This window comes from Choristoneura fumiferana, chromosome 19 (genome assembly GCF_025370935.1).
Source record: "Choristoneura fumiferana chromosome 19, NRCan_CFum_1, whole genome shotgun sequence".
NCBI lineage: Eukaryota > Metazoa > Arthropoda > Insecta > Lepidoptera > Tortricidae > Choristoneura > Choristoneura fumiferana.
Window position 1 is genome coordinate 12,690,185 of NC_133490.1, and position 24,265 is coordinate 12,714,449.

At 39.6% G+C, this 24,265-nt stretch overlaps 1 protein-coding gene and 1 pseudogene across 1 annotated transcript in view; one reads left to right on the plus strand and one right to left on the minus strand.

Moving 5' to 3' along the window:
- The window catches only part of LOC141438584 (uncharacterized), a 31,222-nt pseudogene extending 20,191 nt beyond the window's left edge, over positions 1–11,031 (plus strand).
- LOC141438777 (uncharacterized) overlaps positions 1–24,265 on the minus strand; it is a 324,060-nt gene that overhangs the window by 226,239 nt on the left and 73,556 nt on the right. The window lies entirely within an intron of this gene.

Here is a 24,265-nt window from a genome sequence, read left to right on the forward strand (position 1 = left end):
GAATTGCTGAGGACCTGGGTTCGATTCCCAGCGCTGGTCTCTTTTTCTGGTTTTTCTGTGCTCCATGTCTCAGTTTTGTATTTTCGACACTACAATGACATTAAACTTAGGTTTGGTAAACCAATTTTCCTGGTCACCTATACTTTTGCATGCTTAGAATAAACGGGCCTAATCAAAATTGGCGAAATTTAGTTATTGTACTAAACGGCTTATATCTGAGAGCACTATCGGCTCTCTTCTTAAACCAGCCTAAATCGGGTTTATAAGAGATAGCACGACTTGGTGCGTTTTACTTTTGACAAAATTGCAAATTTCATTTGGGCTACAGCTAACTTCAGTCATGTCCGACTTACTTGCGAGCAAGAAGTTGGCTTTTCGTGAGCCATTTGAAGATAGATCGTTATTGCAAGAAGGAAACATGAGTATTTTTGAATAACTTTTAAGCAAATAAAAGCATATTTGGATTTACTTCTTTTTAGCACAAAATCAATGCAAAATGAAGTGATGTAATTCGGATTGCCTCGTTTTAATTAAATAATCCTTGAATACTTGGTGTTGTATTAAGACTTGCATCATTTATTTTTTTTATTATTTCGCTACATTTTGCTACATTTTGTAATAAAGTGATATATGAATGCAATGTTTTTTTTAAACCTTAGCAATATTATTAATATATAAAACAAATTGGTTTATAAGAAAAAAGTGCAAGTAGACATTATATACAACGTTAGGATATAAAAAACATAGTAAACAAAATTAAATCTACCAAATATTCACGGAAAACGAGAAGTGCTAATTACTTAAACTTTAAACTCGATTTGCCAAAATTCACGATTTTTGAGTTAAGACGTTTATTACTAAGCATGCGATTTATTAATACCAAGTGCATCAAACAGAGTATTCATTCATTTACGTATATAACTCACAAAGAATTAAGCACCGCTTGAGAGGAACCAGTCACAATCCTGTTGCTTTGAGAGTTTATGCAGCAATATTTCCTACGGGGTCGTCGGATGCGCCCTCGTGCATGTGCATTGTGCATTTCACTTTGATGCAGCAAAGGCAGCCGGTGCGTCTGACTATGATCTAGCTTTGCCTGCGACGGCACCGGTCGGACTATGAGTAGATTATAGCAGCTTTTTGTTACAATTTTCCAGGTACAAAAAAAATATGTTTAAAAACATATTAATTTATAACTCAAGTCAAACTTATAATTCCCTCTTTTTGCGTTGGGGGTTAAAAATAGCGGGTTATTTCTAAATTTTTATTTTAAACAGTTGTTTCAGCTCCAGCATCGTGTATCATATATCATCCCGCCGCTTATCTCTTGTTCACACAAGTCCGTAATATACATCAGATTATGTTATTCGCGGGCAGAACCGTAAAGTCGCTTAAATTCGCAACAATGCCAAATACATACAATTTTTCCTTTCCAACTGACACACAAAAAACACCAAAGAAATACTAAAAACACAAAATTTTCCTCAATCCGTGACTCGGACTTAATAATCGATAGATCGATTTATTTATTACCTTTTAAACAAATACATTATAAATACGTGCCAGGTATAAGAAATTTACCTTTACATAAGGATCGTTAAATATAGCAGAGCTTCTTCAGCTCTACATACTGAAAAATCATTTAATTAACAATAAATAAATAAAAAACCAAGCATTACGTAATATAAATATAAGATTAGACAGAAAGAAAGATTTATTTTGGTTCCATCAGTATTTACTACTACATTGCAGTAATACGACTAAAACAATAAAACTAACAATAAAAATAGCTAAGAATCGCTGCAAGGAAACTCAATTTCATTTCAGATACACCTTTGGCCTCATCTGCACTTAAGAGAAGTCTCTTTGTTCCGTTCTCCATACAAACGTAGTCCCGGTCTGGTCTATAGTACAGTCACCTGTATTAATATGTGCCACAGTGGAGCGTCCAAAAATATCTGACACGTCATAGAAATAGAGTCGTATCAGATATTTATTATGAACTAAGGTTACCGACCTAGTCCGAAGAATTGAGAAACTGAAGTGGCAGTGAGCGGGGCACATCGCTCGCAAGACTGACGGCCGATGGGGTCAGAAGGTTCTTGAATAGCGTCCGCGGACCGGGAGACGAGCTGTCGGTAACAAGATAAAGCGACGACCTGGTTAAGATCGCGGGGTCGCGGTGGATGCGGAAAGCACAAGGCCGGTCTGAGTGGACAGCGTTGGGGGACGTCTTTCGGCTGACATGATGATGAGATATTTTATGTACACTTTTCTGTCCAAGATATTGGTGCTTAGCAACTATACCTATATGATATCAGTAAAAACACATGTATTTGATGTACCTATCAAAAATTATTTGGGCATTTCGCCGTATTGTAGGAAAGGTGAGAGCCTCTTTGAGTGACAGAGAGCGAACGCCTCGGACAATGCCTCTGCGGGCGACAGCTGGCGGGATCGCTGACAAGCACACCGTAGCACTTAACACTGGACTTGCCTCTAGTTTATCTTTGTACAGTTGTAGGTGTAACAAATACCTTCCTTCCTTTTGGCATCGCACTACAGCACAATATCTCTTATTTTTCTCTCTTCTCCTGTTTATGTTTTTACTGTGTTTTTGTTGTGATGTAGTGTGTTTTTCTTGTCAATAAATGTTGTGAGTTTGAGTTTGAAATAAATATCATGGAACACTTCACACCAAACTGACCTAGTCCCAAAGTAAGCTGTAGCTTGTGTTATGGGTACTAAGCAACGGATAAATTTACTTAAATAGATAGATACATACTTAAATACACATTAAACACCCAAGACTGGAGCGCAAACATTCGTATTATTCATAAAATATCTGTTCCGACCGGGGATTGAACCCGGGACCTCAAGCTTCGTAGTCTGGTTCTCTGCTGAGCACAGGGAAATTTAGTCGTCAAAATTGTCGTATGGTCCTAATGAATAATCCTTTCCCATCGTAAATTATATAATTCCTTCTCCTTCTGTTTTTTTATTTTATTTAAACGACGGAGTCTCAAGGTTTACAGCTCACAGAGTCAATAATTTTGACTTTTACATGAATTTTACATCCTTAAAATATTTTAACTAATGTACAATTTTAAATTAAAACATGTTAATGTAGGGTAATAATGTAGGGTAGTGTTAATGTAGAAGCCGTGGTGCCGAGTGGTTCGACCTATCGCCTGTGGGAATTACGTTCCAAGCCTTCCCATGCTGATAGGAGGCCTGTGCCCAGCAATGGGACGTTTTTAGGCTGGATGATGAATCTAGGACAAACCTATCGATGATACTTGGTAATTCGGTGATTCATCTTCATATTCCAATGAATTATCAATAAATCAATATTTATTTCAACTATAGTATTCTACGTTATTATCTTACACAGATCTAACTATGAGGAAATGCAAGCAACAGAGCGTACTCCTACCTAAAAGGCCGGCAACGCACTTGTGACTCTTCTAGTGTTGTAGGTGTCCATGGGCGACGGTAATCGCTTACCATCAGGCGATCCGTTTGCTCGTTTGCCCCCTATACCATAATAAAATACAAAATCGATGGCAGCTGTCAGTTTTGATGGTGAATTGGGTTGGCAGCGATTTTATTGCTTGCGTTTCACCATTGCGATCAGGGTGATAACGCAGTATCATTAAATGATCAAGTGTATCACCGATTAATTTTGCGCTAAATTTTGCTATGTATACGTATAACAAAATAATATCTACGCGGCAATTTTACACGTAAAAGTGTTTTTACATAATATTATATGTTGAAAATAGTCTGAATGGCTTCGAGAGAAGTATGGTACGGCCGTGTCTTTGTTTTTGTTTTGCTCGACTTGGCGGGGGCACTGCCGTGCCCCCAGATTAAAATCCTACCACGGTTCAAAGTTGAAAGAAGTTGAAAGTATTAAAAGTTACCGCCCTCATTATCCCGGGAGTTAAAAGGAGGAGGTACCTCGGGAACTCGCTGAAAGCTGTATTTTAATATTTTTTGCAATTTTTTATGAGTTTTTTGGTTGGTCCGTATCAGAAGGGTAACAAACGGAACCCTATTATTCTCGCTTTGCTGTCTGTCTGTCTGTCACAGGGTTATATGTCGAGAACCGTAATAGATAGACAGCTAAAAATACGTAGCGTGTAATTTTATAACCGCAGCCACAACAATTGAACTACTAATTGAGATCCTCAAAATTTAGTTGAACCGATTTTTATCAAACATAACTAAAAACCAATAAAACAAATCTCACTTTCACATATAACAAAACCATTGAAATCGGTCCACCCATTTGAGTGATATGATGCACAGACAGACGTGCAGACAGTCAGACATTGGCATCAAAATTATAATAACACCCCTCTTGCGTCGGGTTGAAAAAACAGCCAAAATGGTATTTCCCGCGTTAAATAATTAATTTGTTTATCTTAGACAGCTGTAAGAACATGTTAGTAGAACAGATGCCAGCTCCTCATAAGTCAATTCCCACCGTGAAAACTAATTCAGTCCAGGGCGGGTCGCTGCCTAGACGTCTGGATTATAATCTAATCCTCCAAAGCCTTTCGGAGACTCAATCTAGTTCAGAAATGCGTACAATAATCACAAAAGGCCCTCCGGGAAAGGAGTAATTTGATTTAGGAGAAATAAAATTACTATTTAGGTGTGCTATGTTGATATGTGTGAGTCCTTAAGTACGTACGAGGCTGTAAGGTAAGGTCCTAACCTTTAAGACTAAGTTTGGCTTTGCCAGCCATATTCGGGCGCATAATAAGCAAGTCTAAGGGTTCGCCTTTGTCGGACACGACATGGAGGACATCATCATTATCATCACCACCACGAGGCTTTAAAGTGGTGTTAGGGTTCTGTTGTGGCTCTCATGTCACCTGAAACCAAAATCGTAACCGAAACTTTTATTGACGTGTTAAAATCGTTGCATATGTCGAAGGGCTGTTCTTTCTTGACACCTGCAATTCAAGATGGTGGTATAAAATAATTATTCCTCTATTCCAGTTTCAGATCTATATTCAAGAAGACATTAATAACTAAGGCGTATTATAAAGTTAATGATTATATCATGGACAGGGATATTTGGAAATAATTCCGATCCGCACTAGCAATCCCTTCAAATAGCGAACCTACTGTGTTAAAAATAAAGTTGTGTTAAATACTTGTGATGTATAGATATCATTTAATAATTTTGTAAATCTGTTTAAAAAAATATACCTCGTTGAGTTTCTTGCCGGATTCTTCTCAACAGAGGTTTTTCCGAACTGGTGGTATTTTTTTTTACATTCATAAGTGCTTGTTATAGCCCAAATTGAATAAAGATATTTTGACTTTGACTTTGACTTTTCCGTGAACGAGCACAAACGCCACTTCACTGAGCCAGCGGAGGGCGGGTTAGTATCATTTCGCCTAAGAAGCAGTTGGTCTAAGTAGTAAGTGGTCTAAGAAGCAACTGGTTCTAACTCCTAACCTGTTTTTGTCGAAAACTTGAAAAAACTTAGGTAGGTTAGGTTAGGTAAGAGTTGTGTCAAGGCGCCAAGCGCCTCAGCCACGCGGAATTGGAGCTCCGCGAAGCGGAGCTCCGTCGACATTGAGTCAAAGAATTTTAGACCACTTGATATTTAGACAAATTGCTACTTAGACCAGTTGCTTCTTAGACCACTTGCTACTTAGACCAATTACTAATTTGCTACGTAAACCAGCTGAATTTTAGACGAAATGATACTAACCCGTGTTTAACTGTTATGCAGGTTAAATCTCTTTGAAATAAATAAATATGTTGTAAATTTAGGCACGGCTGAAACATGATTTTTATGGCGAAAATTAAATAGCAGATTCCTTTTCGCACCTGCAACAAGGAGTTGCATACAATACCCCTGGTGTTGCAGATGTTTATGGGCGGTGGTAATCTCTTACCATCAGGAGACCCACTTGCTCGTTTACCATCCAGTCGAATAAAAGAAAAATTGAAGACTATGTAAGTACTCGTAAGGGCAAGTGTGATTGTGGGTGTGCTACTTAAACAGTGTGCTGAATCTTCAGCCTCATCTATCTGCGCTATCGATCGGATATAGGTTAATCGTGAGTCAGTTTTTAACCCCCGACACAAAAAGAGGGTTGTTATAAGTTTGACCGCTATGTGTGTCTGTCTGTCTATGTGTGTGTGCTGCGCTTAAACGGGTTGACCGACTTGAATGCGGTTTTTTTATTTGAAATCAGGGTTTCTAGCAATGGTCCTTAGACATGTTTCATAAAAATCGGTTCAGCCGTTTTTGAGATATTGAACTTTCAAGTGACAAAGTCGGGGGTTTTCCAACTTTTTGTTGGTTAGGTTATAAATGAGCCATAGACGAGCGACCATGTTGAACGTGTTCAAACGTATCATATTTCATCTAGACTTATATTTGGCGTTATTTGCTATTTCAAACTAATAATGCGACAACTGTATTTTCTGAGCCACACTGTACGAAACAAGAAGGATAATATTCCCATAGGATTTAAATAAACTTGGTTTCGAAGTGTCGACACCGAAATCTTCGCCTGTGCAGCTGCGGCCCTCAAGTTAAACCCTGCAAATTAACCGACGACAGAAACAGCGGCGATTAACTGTGTTTGTGCCGTTTCAGACAGTACACGCCACAGACATACAATCAAGTCTGACTTTAGAAGTTCGCATTATTAAACCGGTCAAGTGCGTGTCGGCATTCGCACATTTAAGGCCCTGTACCGTCCAAGTGGCAGCAGTACCATACAAAATACATGAGGAAATCGCGTTTCGAGAAACCATCCCCTATGCATGTACGGTCACGACCGTTAATTTGGGACCCATTTCGTGAAACAGTCCATTGAATTGTCATACAAAATGACAGATATTCAATCTTAAGTGGGTCCAAAATTAACGATCGTGACTGTACTGGTGATGTCTGACTGACGTGACTGTAAGTGAACAAGTATACAAGTGAAGTGGTAAAAGACCTCTTATCAATGAACTAAAAATAATTTATTTGCTCACCCGCGACCTTATGACAGCTAAACTTATGCAAAATATGCGTGTTCATGCAGTTCCTCCACCTCCACACTGTCTAACATCTGGTAGCATGGTGTACGGTTGTGTTGCTCTGAAGATGAGCTCTGGTACAGTTCGAAACGTGAAAGTGTAGTGTGGTGGTGGTGATAGATGAGTTTGTGTGATTTGTGTGTGTTCTTACAGTGTTGAGGTGGAGGAACTGCATGAACACGCATATCTTGCATAAGTTTAGCTATCATAAGGTCGCGCGCGGGTAAGCAAATAAATTATTTTAGTTCATAGATATGGACCTCCGCAAAGTAACCGTTTTTTTCTAACCTGTGTATATTATGTAACTGCTGTTATAAATAAATGAAATGAAATTAAATTAAATGAAATTGAATTTATTTGCATTAAGCGTGGGATTACATTGATGTCAGTTATTCGTGTTATAGAACACACACTTAGCTATTTTAAAGCATGCAAAATTTATCGTCCTGTGAAGCTAAAATTACATAAACATGTCAAAGAATTAATAAAAACAATTACAATAATATATATTTGAATAAATATTTTCATGTCATAATAAAATATCACATAATCAAGAAAGCAATACCAATTATTTCCTAGTTATTGTTATGTTCTAAGAAATCCTTTACACTGTAAAAACATTTGTCTCAACCATTTTATTAATTATTTTCTAAATTTTGTTAATGTCGTGATTTGTCTAATTATTAACGGTCTCTGATTATACATATATTTTAATAGACATTGCATAACAATTTTTGCTATACAGTGCACTTTTTTGTGTTGGCTTGGCTAGTTTTGAAAAATCTCTGGTCCTGAGCCTAGGATTCACTGACACTTTATAATATCATTTTTTTCTTCTTCTTCTTTCTTTCTAACGCCTGATTCAATAAATTATTGATCTCTTATCACGCTGCACGATTTAGTTACCTCATGTTTCCGACGATTCAAATCGATGTACAGTCGAGGGCATAAAATTCTATACAGCCATAGCGTCAAATATATAGACATCGACCTTAAGATTAGTCGCATAGAGGTATATAGATATTTTTGACGTCATGGAAACGTACATATTTTTATGTCCTTCACTGTACCTATTTCGGAAGGTGTTTGACGCATCGCCGCATGCAAGCACTTTTGAAAAGCGCTCCCGCGTCCTTTGGGAGCCATTTTGGAATTACTCTTGGGGTGTTACGAAAGTTGCACGCTCGGATGCTACGAGCATACAACTTGCATCCAATGATATTATTTACTAGTCAAAAGAAAATAAGAGCCACTTGAGTTTTGTCGGTAAAATTATATCAAAAATACGCTTAAATACATTATGATCTGAACGTATTTACTTTAATGAAAACTATTTAAAGAGAGAAAGAAAAAATACATTTATTCACTAATATAGAAGACATACAAATACAATAACATTTACACAATAACACACAAATAAACCAAAAAAATACATCCATCCTAGCCTAGATACGTCCCACTGCTGGGCACAGGCCTCCTCTCAGAACAAGAGGGCTTGGGTCATAGTTCCCACGCGGGCCCAGTGCGGATTGGGGTAAACTTCACACGCACCATTGAATTGCTTCGCAGGTTTGTGCAGGTTTCCTCACGATGTTTTCCTTCACCGCAAAGCTCGCTTCACTCGCAAAAAAATACATAAAAACACAAAAATAGTACCTACACACAATTTATTTATTATTTGTGCGATAATGTTTAAAATTTAAATTCGTGATTTGCACTCATAATTAAAATACCATAAACGGGACTCATCACGCTAAACACGTTACACGAGTAATACCTCGACGTTTCGACCACATTACAGGTGGCCGTGGTCACGAGTAGACTGAAGTGTGGGGTGCCAAGTCCGCCTAGCAGCGCGAGTCCTTTGAACTACCCGCACTTGATCACAAATATCTCGAACTACCCGCACTTGGTCGTTTTTATTTGTCACCCCATCACACCGACACACAACACTAACAACGTCCGAACATTCATCCCGACGCCGACACTTATTTATAACAGAATTCCACGAAGATAAAAGCATATTCCATCGTCCCGGTTGAAAATTTTGTGTTTTTTTATTTCAACCGCTTCACGCACCATTCTTGAGTAGAGATGAAGTTCCGTAGAGAGAATGTTGGGATTGTGAAGCTTAATCCAGTGATTTGGTCCTGACTTCAACAAATCCCAAAATTCTTTAAGCCATACATGACATTGAACCTCAGTGTGGTAAAGAAATATGTATAGTTAGTGCCACGAAAGTTGAAGTACTTAGTGAATGATTATACACACAAGTACAAGAAGTACAGACTGCATAAAAGGAGAATGAATGAAATGAAAGTGAATGTCAAAAACCCGCTGTCATATCTAACAAGACATGTTCTTGCATGCGTGACCTCACTCTGGTGGCACTACCTATATCTTGGCTGACTATACCAGGTCCCTCTTGGTATTGTGTGCGTGTTATGTCTCGAAGCCGGGCCGCGAACCGCGCGGCATCGGCCCTGTCAGACCGTCTTCCCGCGCGGTGTAATACATACATTACGGGACATTAACATGTCGGCCGCTGATTCAGGCTCGAAAAGTATTACGTTTCTGCTGAAGGGAGATATCTGAAGTTTATGATTTGACGAAGTTTAATGCGTCTGACTGTTAATGTTTTTATACGCCATGTTTTTTTATTTCCGTTAACATCGACAGACGGCCCAGAGGGGCTACTACGAAATACGGAAATCGAAGTTAGGACTCTCACTCTCGTATTAAATAAGTTAACCGTCAACGGGACGGCAAGATACGAAGTTCTAATTTTGCACGTCGCAGTATAAGGGCGAGTTCATTGATAGGAACTACCTACTGATTAGCCAAATCTGATAAAATAATTCTTCACACGCAAGTTGGCATACAGTTTGAAATGTTCGATATACGTATTTAAATACGTATGAATTAAAAATAATCTACTTAAATATACATACGGACGTAGGATAGTTTTTATCCCGGAAAATAGCATAGTTTCAACGAGATTTAATAAAAATAATAAGCCTGATATCTTGCTGACAGATCGATCAAACCGCCAGGCAGTGCTCATCCCACATGACGAGAACCTCGTGAAGGCCGAGAAGGACAAACAGCAAGTACCTTGACTTGGCTCACGAGGTAACTGCTATGTGGGATGTTGACTCGACGATCATTGTCCCGATAGTCGTTTCGGCAAACGGTCTAATAGCGAAGAGTCTCGACCAGAGCATCAAGGGCCAGATACAGAGGCGGTACTTCTGGACACGGCACGCATCGTCCGGAGTTCCTCACTCTGCGGCCCTGACCACTGGTAGCTTGGGCCCTGCCCCGTTACCGGCGGCAAACTAGGATAGGTTTTATTTTGTATGTCTTTTTTGTATTTTACTTTTTATAACTATTTTAAAAACCTAATCCTAAGAATGAAGATAAATAAAGAACATAATAATAATACACGTTTATTGCAGACCAGGATACATAGATTGTTAATAACATGTAATCTTATTTAAAAAGGTTAGTAACACAAATAATTAAAATTATCATCAAAATTAAACAAACTCTGGGCAAGGTCATGGACAAAAGATACATAGTAATTGATTAATATCAGCAGTTTTCAGCATTTACCGTACATTCGTTTAAACCTAATCGCGTTCCGAAATGGAACTTTTTCATAACGAATTTCGCTATGATTTCTTCGGCAGCTGTCTGGAGTGGCAATCATAATATCAGTATTGCAGTAGCACAAAGATTCTAAGCTAGTACGTAATTCAGTAGCCTTCCCCTTATAGCCCGCTAACCCGTTCACCGCGCCGCTTATTCCGCGCCCGTGTAAACTAAAGCCTGTACAAACAATCCGCGAGATTAACATCCCGTATCCCGTGCTGTCCCGCGGGATGGTTACTGATGACGTCGTCCCGCTGACGGATGGCGGGATCCTGTCGGGCGGCTCTGATAGCACGCTGAGTGTCACTTAATTCGATCAATCGCAAGTGAACACTTTGCGGAGAAATCGGACAAGTGCGAGTCGGACTCGCGCACCGAGGAGGGTCTCGTACAAATATTTTTATTAAATGATAAATAAATAAATATCATGGGACACTTGACACCAATTGATTTAGTCCCAAACTAAGCAAAGCTTGTACTATGGACACTAGGCAAATAAAATGATGCATATTTTTAGTTGATGTAACTAAAAATATGCTACTAGGTATTAAGTTAGTTAATCACTGAATTAATATTATTGTAAATCTGTTTTAAAGTAGGTACTAGGTAGTAAATAACAATAAAGCTTTTTACAAGAAACTGATGGTTGTTACCAAAGTTTAGTTTACTTGGGTGATGGTAAATTAAGTAAACTTTTTTCCAATCTGTTCTAGTTCCGACATTAACTAAAAAGCAAGTACCCGCCGCGACACCCAACTTTATTCAGCTCCAGTTATTCAATACGATGCTATAATCCCGGCGCCAGTTCATTAGCTTCGTATAAAATAGTTAATTTTCGTGCAGTGAAGACGGCAGTATGCAAATGGCGCCAGGAAAGACTCCAACTATTATTTCTCGTGCATTAGCATACCGTGCGCCAGCGCTGGTAATTTATCTCTGAAATAATCACGCTGCGACGGCATTGTCGAACTAGTTTTAGAGTTTTGTTGCGAGAGCTGATTATATTGTGAAGCAATGGCAGACATGGCTCTCATAATACGGTATTTGACAACTCGTGATTTTGCCATATCTTAATATTATTATGAAAACATAGATAAACAGAGAGTGTTTAGTGAAGAGAAAATTTAAATCGGTTGAAAATTGGATTTATAGTGATTTTTTGAAAAATCTATATACCTGTCTCATTCTCAAACGCTTTTTTCTATGCAGCAAGTATGGCGGTTCTGGCGTGTGACGTCATATGCCAGTATGTCTTTCTCTGTCTAATCTTGAATTTCAAACCTTTATAAGTTTGTTATTTGTAAAGGTAGCTTAAAAATTGTTTTTCTATTCGATTACAGGCGTTGTGTAGTTTTTATTTATAAAGCATATACAAAATAGTCAAATACCGCATTACAATACAATACAACGGATAAGTTAAACTAAGCAATTGAATAGCCAAGTTATTAGTGACCCTGATTACGAAGCTGGCGGTTGCGGGTTCGAGCCCCGTGACGGGCAAATATTTGTATGATAAATGCGAATGTTTGTACTAGAGTCTTGGATGTTTGTATGAATTTAAGAGAAGTCTCTTCGTTCCATTCTGCATACAAACGTAGTTCCGGTCGCATTTGAAAACTAGGCAACAGAAATAGATGAAATTTTGTAAGTATGGACTAAACTGAATTCTCTATGCCTGTGGTTTTTCAGATTTTCATATAAATGTGTAATATCAGACTTACAGGAGCTCAAAAGACGACAAAAAAAAAGTCAACTTTGCACGAGAATTACAGACTAATAAAGCATTTTTACAAAAATCGAAAAAACCACAGACATAATGAATATCTTGATTGTAAAATATCATTGATTTCTGTGCTATATTTTTCGTATAATACGAGGACAACGAAACCCAAAATTCAACCGCCCAAATCTTGAAAAGCCTACAGCTATCTCGATATAAATTACGGACGTTGTTAAGGAAGGCATGGGGGGGACGGCTGCGAGCGCTTATGTCACGAGCGATAAAGACAGCAATATCCCAAACGAATACCTAACGTGGCCGCGCGGCCGGCAGGGAAACTTCTCTTAAGTATTAGTACTCATTTATAAGCATTTTCCCAGGGATAAGACCTAACTATCTCGATTTGTCATCCCCGAAAACCCCTACATACCTTTCATCAAAATCGTTGGAGCCGGTTCCGAGATTCTGATCATATATATATATATATATATAATTCGAAGAACCAGGTTAAGCTATGTGAAATGCTAATAAAAAGCTATGAGTGAAATGTCACTCGCACTTATGAACTTACGCATTTTTAATATTTGCGGAATTTGCGTATCTCCTTGCGAGTAAGCCTCTACTCGAGTCACTAATGGAGACAGTGCCACCATCTCAAGTTTAAGAGCGAGTGTACCCTATCTCGCTTTAATAACGGTTAATAACAAGTTATAACCGTTATGGCGGTAACCGTTATCACGCTAATAGCGGCAGGGGAAGGGTTAATTCATTACGCGAGCGCAAGCCACGTTTAATTGCTGTATTCGGAGGGTTAATGAAGACTTAAACTTACTATTTTTAATAACTACGGTATTAACTTTAATGCGGGCGGCGTCTTGGATTAGGCGGTTAAATTGTATTTTTACGATGCCTTGAAATGTTTAGTGTAAAGTTTTAAAAGATTTAAAATGGATAAGTCCTTGAAACATGGTTTTTTCCAGCGTGTGATTTTGTGAGCTGTGACCAGTTTGTATGACACTATTAAATGCATCGTAGCTTTTTCAATGAGTTTTTGTTTAAAATATCAATATGCAGTGACTTCTGCTGTCTGAAGAAAGATTTCTTCATTGTGTCGTCTCCTGATGTGCTTGAAGTTATTTACTAAGCTGCAAACTTTTAACCTTTTGCCTAACCTAGGCTCTATTTCACCGCAAATACGCGTATGTTAACCACGAAACACGCTTTCATCCCGAATCACTCAGTATAAAAGTACCAACATAATAAGACAGATAGCATCATTCCAACACTCTCCTCTCCTTGAGGTACAGGTCAAACCACTAGACTCTGACGGCTTTTTTTCACCCGCGACCTTACGATAGTACCTTAGGTACTTAGGTAGTGACCTTAAGTTTATGCAAAATATGCATGTTCATGCAGTTCCTCCACCTCCACACTATAAGAACACACACAAATCACACAAACCATCTATCACCACACTTTACACCAGATCAACACCACCACACCAGACCACACCAGAAGCTTTTTTTACACCAGATTAACTAACATTCAAAGTCAAACTCAAAGTCAAAATATATTTATTCAATTTAGGCTATAACAAGCACTTATTAATGTCAAAAAAAATCTACCATCGGTTCGGAAAAACCTCTGTTGAGAAGAATCCGGTAAAAAACTCAACGAGGTATATTTTTTTAAACAGATTTACAATATTATTAAAATTGATACCTGTACATCACAAGTATTTTACACAACTGTATTTTTAACAGTAGGTTCGCTACTTGAAGGGGATCGCTAATGCGGATCGGAAATTTTCCAAATATCCCTGTACATGATATAATCATTAACTTTATAATACGCCTTAGATATTAAAATGTCTTCTTGACTATAGATCTGAAACAAATGAGGGAAGCCTGTATATGAGGAAGACCTCTGTTCAACAGTGGACATCTTACGGCTGATATGATCCAAAATTAATTAAATCTGTTACTGTAGCGCAGCAATCATTGCAGAAGCACTTTCCGCATCTTACTTATTACTCTCTGAAGTAGAACAGGGAAGAAATCCAATCAATTGCTCAAAAAAATGTCTCGAAGCCCGCGGAGCGTGTAGACCGATGCCGACAGTAATAAGTATCAAATTGCTCAAAAAGGCGGCTCGGGATGGGCCAGGTTCGGTAAAGCGGCAATAGAGATGGGTGAAATAACGAGACGGTGAAAAAATCACAGCGATCCACCGTCTAAAATTATTGCTGTGACAAGCGAATGAAAGAATGTTACAAAATCACATTAGTTGTTATTGTTGTATCTTAAAAGAATAGTAAACTTATGGTAAATTGAAGTTAAATTGTGATAAGGTTTACGAAGTAACTAATAGATTTGTACGAGCATGTTTCAAAGTAGTGGCGATAGAAAAGTAAAACCCGTATGATATTTTTTTTCCGAACACATCACTCCAAGTGGCGACACTGACCGTACTATTAAATTGATTCGCAAATGCGACTTCATTGTCGTCTAGCGTCTACCAAAACGAATAATCGTATGAGAGTGACCAGCGAGACAAAATCACGGTTATTTTTCACTGTGTTTTTTTTTTGTAACTGTACCTAACGGTCACGGCAAAAGGGAAGTAACGCTTTCGCCGTGACTTTGGCAAACTCCGGGCCAATTTAGTTGGCCAAGTGTTTTGTAATAGGCTCGTGCTTATGCTGCTACTAGATGCTGCCCGCGACTGGGTCTGCGAAGAATTTGTTTAGGTACTTATCGGCAGTGGAAACTGTGCGACTTTACTGTCTTTTTGTTTGTCTGTGGAATCGTAGCTCTCAAACGGAGAGACCGATTTCGATGCGGTTTCTCACATAAAAGTGAGTTTAATATCTAATGGTTGTTTTAAGCAATGTTTGATAAAAATCTGTTCAGCTATTTTTGAAATACCTACTAAACTTCGAAAAGACAATAATAATTTATTAATATATTGCTGGCGGCGGATGGATCGAGGGGCTGAAGACAGAGCGTTGTGTGGCTATGGAAGAGGCTATGTCCAGCTATTTTTGATATACCTACTAAACTGATGATGATAATGAATGAATATATTCAGACAATTATACATCCATTTTGTTAGTCATACAACATACACATAGCTTATCATCTATTGTTACAATTTACATTATACAGGATGTAACATTCAGATTGGTCAGTATGGGAAAGTCTGAAACTATAAGACATACGATAAGCTGTTGTTAGGAACCATGTCATCAATTTTAATGACAATAAAAACTGCATTCATAGATTTAAAAAAAAACTTGCTCAGTTCGAGAAGGAAGGATGTATCTGATAGTTATTTACCTTTTTTGAAGTCGGTTAAAAAGTACTTTGATCTTATTTAGAGTACGCACTGCAAGAGCCGAGATCTCTCGAGCGGATCTCGAGCTCGCGACCGCCCCTTCTGTATCTGATGTTATTCGCATATTAATTAACTGCTGCGGGCATGATGCAGATTAAACCATCCCGATTGGACGCATAATACAGCTGTAGTTTAGCTGTAATTGACCTGAAACAGTTCGGTTTCTGTGTTCTAGGATAAAGTGGATATTCTCAATAAATGTAGCTATTAATATTTAATGATATCTTTAAACTAGCAATTATTGTAATTACGAAAAACCAAGAATTTTTTTTCTTCGTGGATGCGATGGCAGAGGAGAAGGGGATGATAAAAGAAGGTTTGTTGGTTTGTTCGGAGATTTAATACAACTGATTTCACAGGCACACAAAAATCTATTTATATTACTGGCCGGTGAAATTACTGGTACTTGAGGTATTCCATCTTAGGCCTCTAGGTTGGCAACGCATCTGCAATGCCCCTGGTGTTGTTGGTTAATTAAAAAAGAGAGGTGGGCCTCTAGGCATGGTGCCCATCATGCAGGCAGCATTCCCGCGTTGAACTGCGATTGAGATTCTTTGCGCGAGAAAGCTGCCGGCGCGAGGGTTGCCTGTTGCCTCCCTTAACCTATTGCTGAGCTCCCTGAGTAGCTCCAGCGCACCCTTACCCCAAGGACCTAGAGTCTCGACGCCGAAAGCAAAGAAATTATATTGGGTGCCGATACATATATTACGAGACATATATTTTGTGACCTTGAAGCGTTCCCGGGCGACTGCCGCCACCCCCGCACATTTGGTAGTTGCTGGTAGGTAGGACGCCGCCAGGGTATCTGTACAGGTAGCGTCCCACACCAGCGCACGGCCAGTCTTCCAGGGTATCAACGACATTCCGTCAGGGCGCTTAAATTAATTACTAGTCAATTTAATTACTATTTTCAATTTTGCTTTACAATTAAAGTTTACGCTTAATTTGTAAGTTTTTTACTATTTATATGTATCTAAGGTATCAGCTCGTGGCGCCAAAAGTCAAGCCGCTATAAGAAATTTCCAATACCAGCTGCATTACAAAAACTTTTTATACACTCTGGAAAATTTTACGCAAAATATCGAGGTTACTTTTGATCACAACACAAAGGGTTAATTTCCGTAGCTATAGTGTTCACAATGTGCTTGTTATATATTCAAACCTGTGGCCCGTGTAGCTGCAAAATCAGCAGTTTGTAGCCGCCATATTCGTAACTGTTATCTTTGGGTTTCGTGGGAAGTTAGTTCAGCTTTACGTCGATGTTTTAGGATGTCTTGTGGTGTAGTGTATCGCCTAGGAAGCGAAGTCACCTGCTTAGATTTAGTTAGATGTTTAAGTTAGTTTTAGTCAGGTTGGAGACTGAAAATCAGCGGACTCACTGAGTCTCATATCCTATTTTATCTCATACTCATCAACTGTGTTGTCTGTGTTGTAATAATTACGTATATATTTTTGTATGTTGGTAAACTTTCATTTCATTCATTTTATAAAATCCTCTATTCGTATAGTATATAATATACACTCGCGGACAAAGAATACGGGTCGGTACGAAAAACTAGAATATCTCCTAAAATAATAGAGCTAGGAGCATGATTTAAACTGTATATTGTAGATTATTCTACAGTTATTTAAACGACATGAAAGGTTTGAAACCTTATTCATTTTTTTATTCAAATTACATACAAAACAAAATATTTACAATTTTTACGTAGAAAAATTAACACTTGGTACCTCACATACGACAGAAAAAAAAACTTTAGTATTTTCACCACTTGAGGTAGCATTATATTTCTCAAAACTGTCAAAAGTTTCGGGTAAGTATAAATATATTATTTCACTCGCCCGCAGGAACTATCTACGTTTAAAAACTATCCTACGTTTTTCTCAGGATTTCAAACTATTTTCATACCAAATGTTATCACGATCGTTGGAGTACATTAAGCGTAAAAGTGTAACAAACAAATAAAAATCACGCACGCATGCGCATTTATAATATGTACATATATGTACCTTTTGCTTGCAATTATGTGTGCCAATAATTTGTTTGCCATGCCTGTGGCCATGCTATGTTCGTCCTAAGATCTCACACTACCTTCATACCAAATTTAATCTATATCGGTTCAGCAGTCAGTGCCCTTAGTGTAAGTTTTCGGTTACAAAATACATCTCGATCGCATTCGCGTTAAAATCTCAATTTGTATGGAAACACAAACATCGCAAACGTTCCGCTAATTGAGATTTTAACGCGAACGCGATCGAGACTTATTTTGTAACCGAAAACTTACACTAGGGGTACTGTGCGATGTCAGGAAAATTTTAAATAATTATAAATACATCTGAAGCACCCGCGTGCATCTTAAAAAGACATCATGCTAAACGTCCTAAGGCCAGAGATCATACTTCAATTTCTGATATATTAAGGCACTCCGAAATAGCAACAAAATTGACTTGTATCTTTAGCTAATCATTCTGTCCCGATCAATACTGTTCTCGCCTCCGTTTCTTCCGCTACATGACAGACGTCCCGGTCGTTTTGTTCCGATATTAGCAAAGCTCCTTTTGGAATTGACAGGAACACCGGGTAAGCGAGGTCGCCCGGGCTCGCGGCTTTAGCGCGCGCCGTCGCGGCAAAAAATATGATTCGCCGCGACACGACACGCTGCGCCGGCGCGAGGCACGGGCGGACAGCGGGGAACCTTGGGGTCACTTCCTTAGGAACGCATGCGCTTGAGACAAAGGCTACGCTTCCACCAGATATATATGGTGGTAGGACTTTGTGCAAGGTCCGATCGGATTGCTACCACCATTTTTCTCGCTAATCCTGCCGTGAAGCAGCAGTGCTTGCACTGTTGTGTTTCGGTGTGGAGGGTAAGACAGCCGGTGAAATTACTGGCACTTGAGGTATCCTATCTTAGGCCTCTAGGTTGGCAACGCATCCGCAATACCCCTGGTGTTGCAGGTGTCTATGGGCGGTGGTGATCTCTTACCATCAGGAGACCCACTTGCTCGTTTGCTATCCAGTCGAAAAAAAAAAACGTGTGAGGTAGCTAAGCGGTGCGAGCATGTGCAGCGAGGGTTTCGGACGCATTTCGAACTCAACCAGAGCTCATTTTCAGAGCAACTCAAACTTTGAAACAAGTCAGTGTAGTGTGGTAGTGGTGACAGACGGGTATGTGTGATTTGTGTGTGTTCTTACAGGTTTACTAATGATTTGGCGAAATTATTTAGCAAATTATTAACTCCCAAACTATTTATCTCATATTTTTATTTAGGCGAAATTTCATTTCCCAACTCACATTTCGCACTGATATCATTTCCCAACTAATGATTTGATAAACGCTTATTATGCAAATTATTACTGGGATTTTTTTTAGATGCATTTGTGTTTCTCAAATGCGTTGATTGGCATTCCTTCATTTAGCAAGCAAACAAGCAAGCAAGCCAATGATTTTTCCGTTCTGTTACAAAAAAACTAACATCGAAGGCTAAAGCGGAAGCTACGCTACGCTTCGCTCCCGCCTTAGCCTTCTGACCTAACCTATCAAGTCGCTTCTGCCTAGTCTCGTCTTGCTCGTTCGCTTCGCTCGCTCACCGCCACATAATTTAACATTTATTCTTTTATTATATATCATGACTGATATACCTACCTTATGTGTAAAAATTGCCTAAATGGTTATTTGACTATTTGTTATTTGCCTTAGCCAATATTTGCTACATAATTGTTTGCCACATAAAAGTGTGATGAAGTAAAATTTTGCAATATAAAAATGTTGCGAAATAAGAAAAATGTGAAGCAAAGTTATGCGAAGGATTGGTTTTGCCAAATGAAACTTCGGCGAAAGGTTGGTTGCTAAGTGAAATTTGGCGAAAAATATTTCGCCGAAAGGCAGTACACCGTTCTTACAGTGTGGAGGTGGAGGAACTGCATGAAGACACATTTCTTGCATAAACGTAGCTATCGTGGTCGCGGGCGAGCAAAGTAATTGTTTCAGTTTTCTCATATTGTACCATCAGCCAAATAAGTGGTCTATCAATTTTTAAACAAGTTCCTATCAAATAAATATGTCGCTAATGTCGAACTTTCAAGTTGACAGACACGTCTATTGGCATTATTGTTTTATAGCATGCAAAGGATTATCAACTTCAGGGCTGTAGACCACATATTGGACTGTTGGTACACCGCCTAGTTCTCCGCTGCCGCCTGTGCCCTGCGCCTCGTCCGCCAATCACGCGGGATTACTCGACCGCTAGCCGCTAATCGATCACACCGACGTTAGCATTCATCCGCCGCTCGAGATAACTCACTTGGGCTTATCCAGAGGTTTCCTCCCCAAGACTTTGCGGTGCTTGTACACTCAGGAGAGAACAAGGGTTTGATTCCTTACAACTCGCGATGGGTGACTTTTCGTTGCCGTTGAGATCATCTCGGCCTATACAAGGTGTTAAGCCGTATTTTTACTTTGTCACAAAAGATATCACTTTCTTCGCTTTTCTTTGATTTGTTTTTGTCGGTAGGCCTCCAACAAGATGGAGCGACGACCTGGTTAAGATGACGGGATCGCTGTGGATGCGAAAAGCACAATACCGGTCTGAGTGACCTTGGGGGAGGTCTATGTCCAGCAGTGGACGTCTTTCGGCTGACATGATGATGATGATGATCACTATCTTGCTACAGATAAGTATTTCCGGACCGATACAGCTTGGGGATCTTCAAAAAATGACCGTACTCTTTTCTCTAAGGGCAATGCATCCGTAACTCAACATATGTTGTGGGCGGCGGTGATTGCTTTCCATCTGGTATCCATCCTGCTCGTTTTCTCCCACTTATATAAAAGATTATTATGTCAGCCTATGAAGGGGCACGCAAATTGTCATGCGGTATAGGCTTGTAAAGTCTAAATTTGGTAGGTTGTCGGCTTGTCGCGACCTTCGCTTTCAGAAAAGTACACAAACTTCAAGTGTCGTTTTCGCCACGTGTCGTCGAGCCACCTGCCAGTATTAACCCATTTACACTCGCACGCCAGTGATGATACGAGTCACGAGAATCACGTGTGACCAGATTTGCAACTCGCCTAGCGCCTTGCCTCGTCTTCCGCCGGTGGCACTTCTGGAATAGTTTTGGGGTAAGTAAATTTTTCGTAAAGGTTCCTTGCAGAAATTGGCGTATTGGGAAGGTATTGGGTCAATTCCAGGGTTGGCAGCGCTAGTTTGCGCCGCATAAGTACATAACTTTAGAAATTAAAGTTGAAAAAGCCCCAACAAGTGTCATTTCAAAGTTCAATTTCTTAAAAACGGCTGAATGGATTTTTATCAATCAGCTAAGAATTGCGACAAAGAAACTCGTTTTGTAAAAGAAACCACTTTGAAATCGATCCATCCGTTTGAGAGATACGACGCCACAGACAGATGTTGGCGTCAAACTTATAACACCTTGTTGCGTCGTGGGCTAAAATGGCCGAATATTCTGATACATTTTTTAATTTAATCGGTAGAAATACAAGAACTCTCACAAACAATCGAAAACGACATCAAAATCTACAGCCGATTCGTAAAAAATGTAACCAGGAAAATGAGGCGGTAGAAACGCTCAACTAATGACTCAAAAACTGATTTCCATGGAATGTCACGCGTCTCGTGCGGTACGAGTACGGCGCGTGAGTGTCAATGCGAGCTCGCGCGCTCATTCACGCGTATTTGCGCTCATCGGCGTATTTGCGCGCTCGGGCGTTTGTGCGCTTTGTGCGAGTGTTTGAGCGCTAACGATGTTTGCGACGATCCGCGCCGGGTGGGTAATTACGGCGAGATTTCTTTTCATGTTTATTTGTATTTTATTTGAAGTGTTTAAGGGAAACGCGCTTATATTAGCTTTATGCGTAGCCATCTCTACGTGTCTCGCATGGAGGGAAAGCATCTTCATTAACACCTATTACTCAAACTCTCGTGAAACATATTGATAATAATTTACTGAAATATTAGTTGTAGTCAAAATACCACCAACGGGACTTATCACGATAACACACACGATTAATATTTACACGACTGATAAGTCCCGTTGGTGGTATTTTGACTATGAGTGAAAATCACGAAAGTTTAAATTGAATATTAGGTGTTCAATCAAGCGGTTCAACTCACGATTATAACCCGTTCCTGGTTTATAATCGTAAGTTGAGCCGTTTAATGCGTGAATCGCGCGCGCGTTTGTGTGTGTGTGTGTGTGTGTGTGTGTGTGTGTTGTCCTTTGCTACTCTTTCACACTTAAACTACTTGATAGATTTGGATGAAATTTGGTAGGTAAGTAGAAAATACGTGTGATATCCGATATTCTTACGGAATGAGAATTAATTAATTGCTTGGAAATCACATAGAAATGTCTTATTAATCTCAATCGCTCAGTCTAAAAACATAAAACTTTGCGCTTGTGTTCCTTGCTTGGAATAACGACCACAATAGATTTTTGTGAATTATTATTGTAATTTCCCATCCCCGAGCCTTGAAATGAAATGAAATGTTATAAACTTAGGTATACCGTGTGGTTAAATTGTAATACAATATTATTAACGTAAAGGGCTGACAAGTGGAATGTGCGGCTTGCCAGGACCGAGCCCTCTGCTGCCATAAGTTAGCCGACCCCTGTACAGTACAGATGTATAATTATATCCCTTCTAATAACTGCCAGGGACAATGTCCGCTGCTGTCATTGACCTAATAGAGTTGTTTTGACACTCCGGCCGGATGTCAGGATATATCAACTGATTTGACGGCAGTACTGATTAACATTAGTGTTTTTAGGGTTCCGTACCTCAAAAGGAAAAAACGGAACCCTTAAAAGATCAATTTGTTGTCCGTCTGTCTGTCTATCAATACCCTTTTTCTCAGGAACGCGTGGAGGTATCAAGCTGAAATTCAAATCAAATACTCGGGTCTACTGTCCCTTGAAGCTGTGAAAAATTCAAACTTCTAAGCCAACGCAATGAAAAGTTACAGCCGTTTATGCTGCAAATTATCGAAACTCGCAAGGGAATCAAAACCTACAGGGTACTTACTTCCCGCGCACTCAGAATCTTGAAATTTGGTACGAAGCAACATCTTAAAGCACAGATAAAGGAAAAAATGCGAAAAACATATTTTTTTAGTTAAATCATACATATAATAAAAATATTATATACCTACAGGTTTGTACGGAACCCACGCTGCGCGAGTCCGACTCGCTCTTGGCTGGTTTTTATGATTCAACTCAACCGGCTGTTGCCCGCGATGCCGTACTCGTACAATTCGTCCAACGCTATTCCGCGAGAACTATGACATTTTCCGGGATAAAAACTATTCAATGTCCTTTCGGTGGACGGACGACATGCTCTTAAGGTCCACCCTCTGGCCGCTGGCGATCAAGATCAATTAAATTAATTCCTTTTTTGTGATCGTTTCAAAAACCAACTTAAAAATTAGAATATTTTTAACCCCGACGCAAAAAGGAGGGTGTTACGTATAAGTTTGATACCAATGTATTTTTTTTATTCCACTGGATGGCAAACGAGCAAGTGTCTCCTGGTGGTAAGAGATCACCACTGCCCATAAACATCTGCAACACCAGGGGTTATTGCAGATGCGTTGCCAACCTAGAGGCCTAAGATGGGATGTGTATCTCAGGTGCCAGTAATTTCACCGGCTGTCTTACTCTCCACACCGAAACACAACAATGCAAGCTCTGCTGCTTCACGGCAGGATTAGCGAGCAAGATGGTGGTAGCAATCCGGGCGGACCTTGCACAAGGTCCTACCACCTGCCTGTATGCCTGTATGTATGTCTGTATGCCTGTTTGTTTGTCTTTCTCTCTGTCTGTTTATAGCTGGTCTATAGGTATATTATGGTATCCTAACTTTCAAACGAATGGACTGTGCCCTTAGTGCAAGTTTTCGGTTACAAAATACGTCTCGATCGCGTTCGCGTTAAAATCTCAATTTTTATGGAAACACGAACATCGCAAACGTTCCGCTAGAGGCGCTGTTTGTTTCCATATAAATTGAGATTTTAACGCGAACGCGATCGAAACGTATTTTGTAACCGAAAACTTACACTAAGGGTACTGACATCGATGAAGTTTTTTACGTAAAAGCTAATTTCCTTGTCATGGTTTGCGATGATGCGTTGAGCGGAATGCGTGTATCATCAACCAATAGAAACGCTTTTACCTATCCTCGCTCAGCACAATAGTGGAAACAGCTGAGCGGATAGGGAAATGAAGACTTTCTATTGGTTGATGAGAAACATTCCTCGCAACTCACCCTGGCACATCCTCTGGTGGCAGCGCTGTCTAACAATAGCTAATTCAGCCGACGTCGCGAGGCGCTAATGCGATTTGTCGCGCGCGGCCCGCTCCGTGCGACACGCGACAGACGGGGCCGGCGGATGCGAGCCAGCTACTATATTGA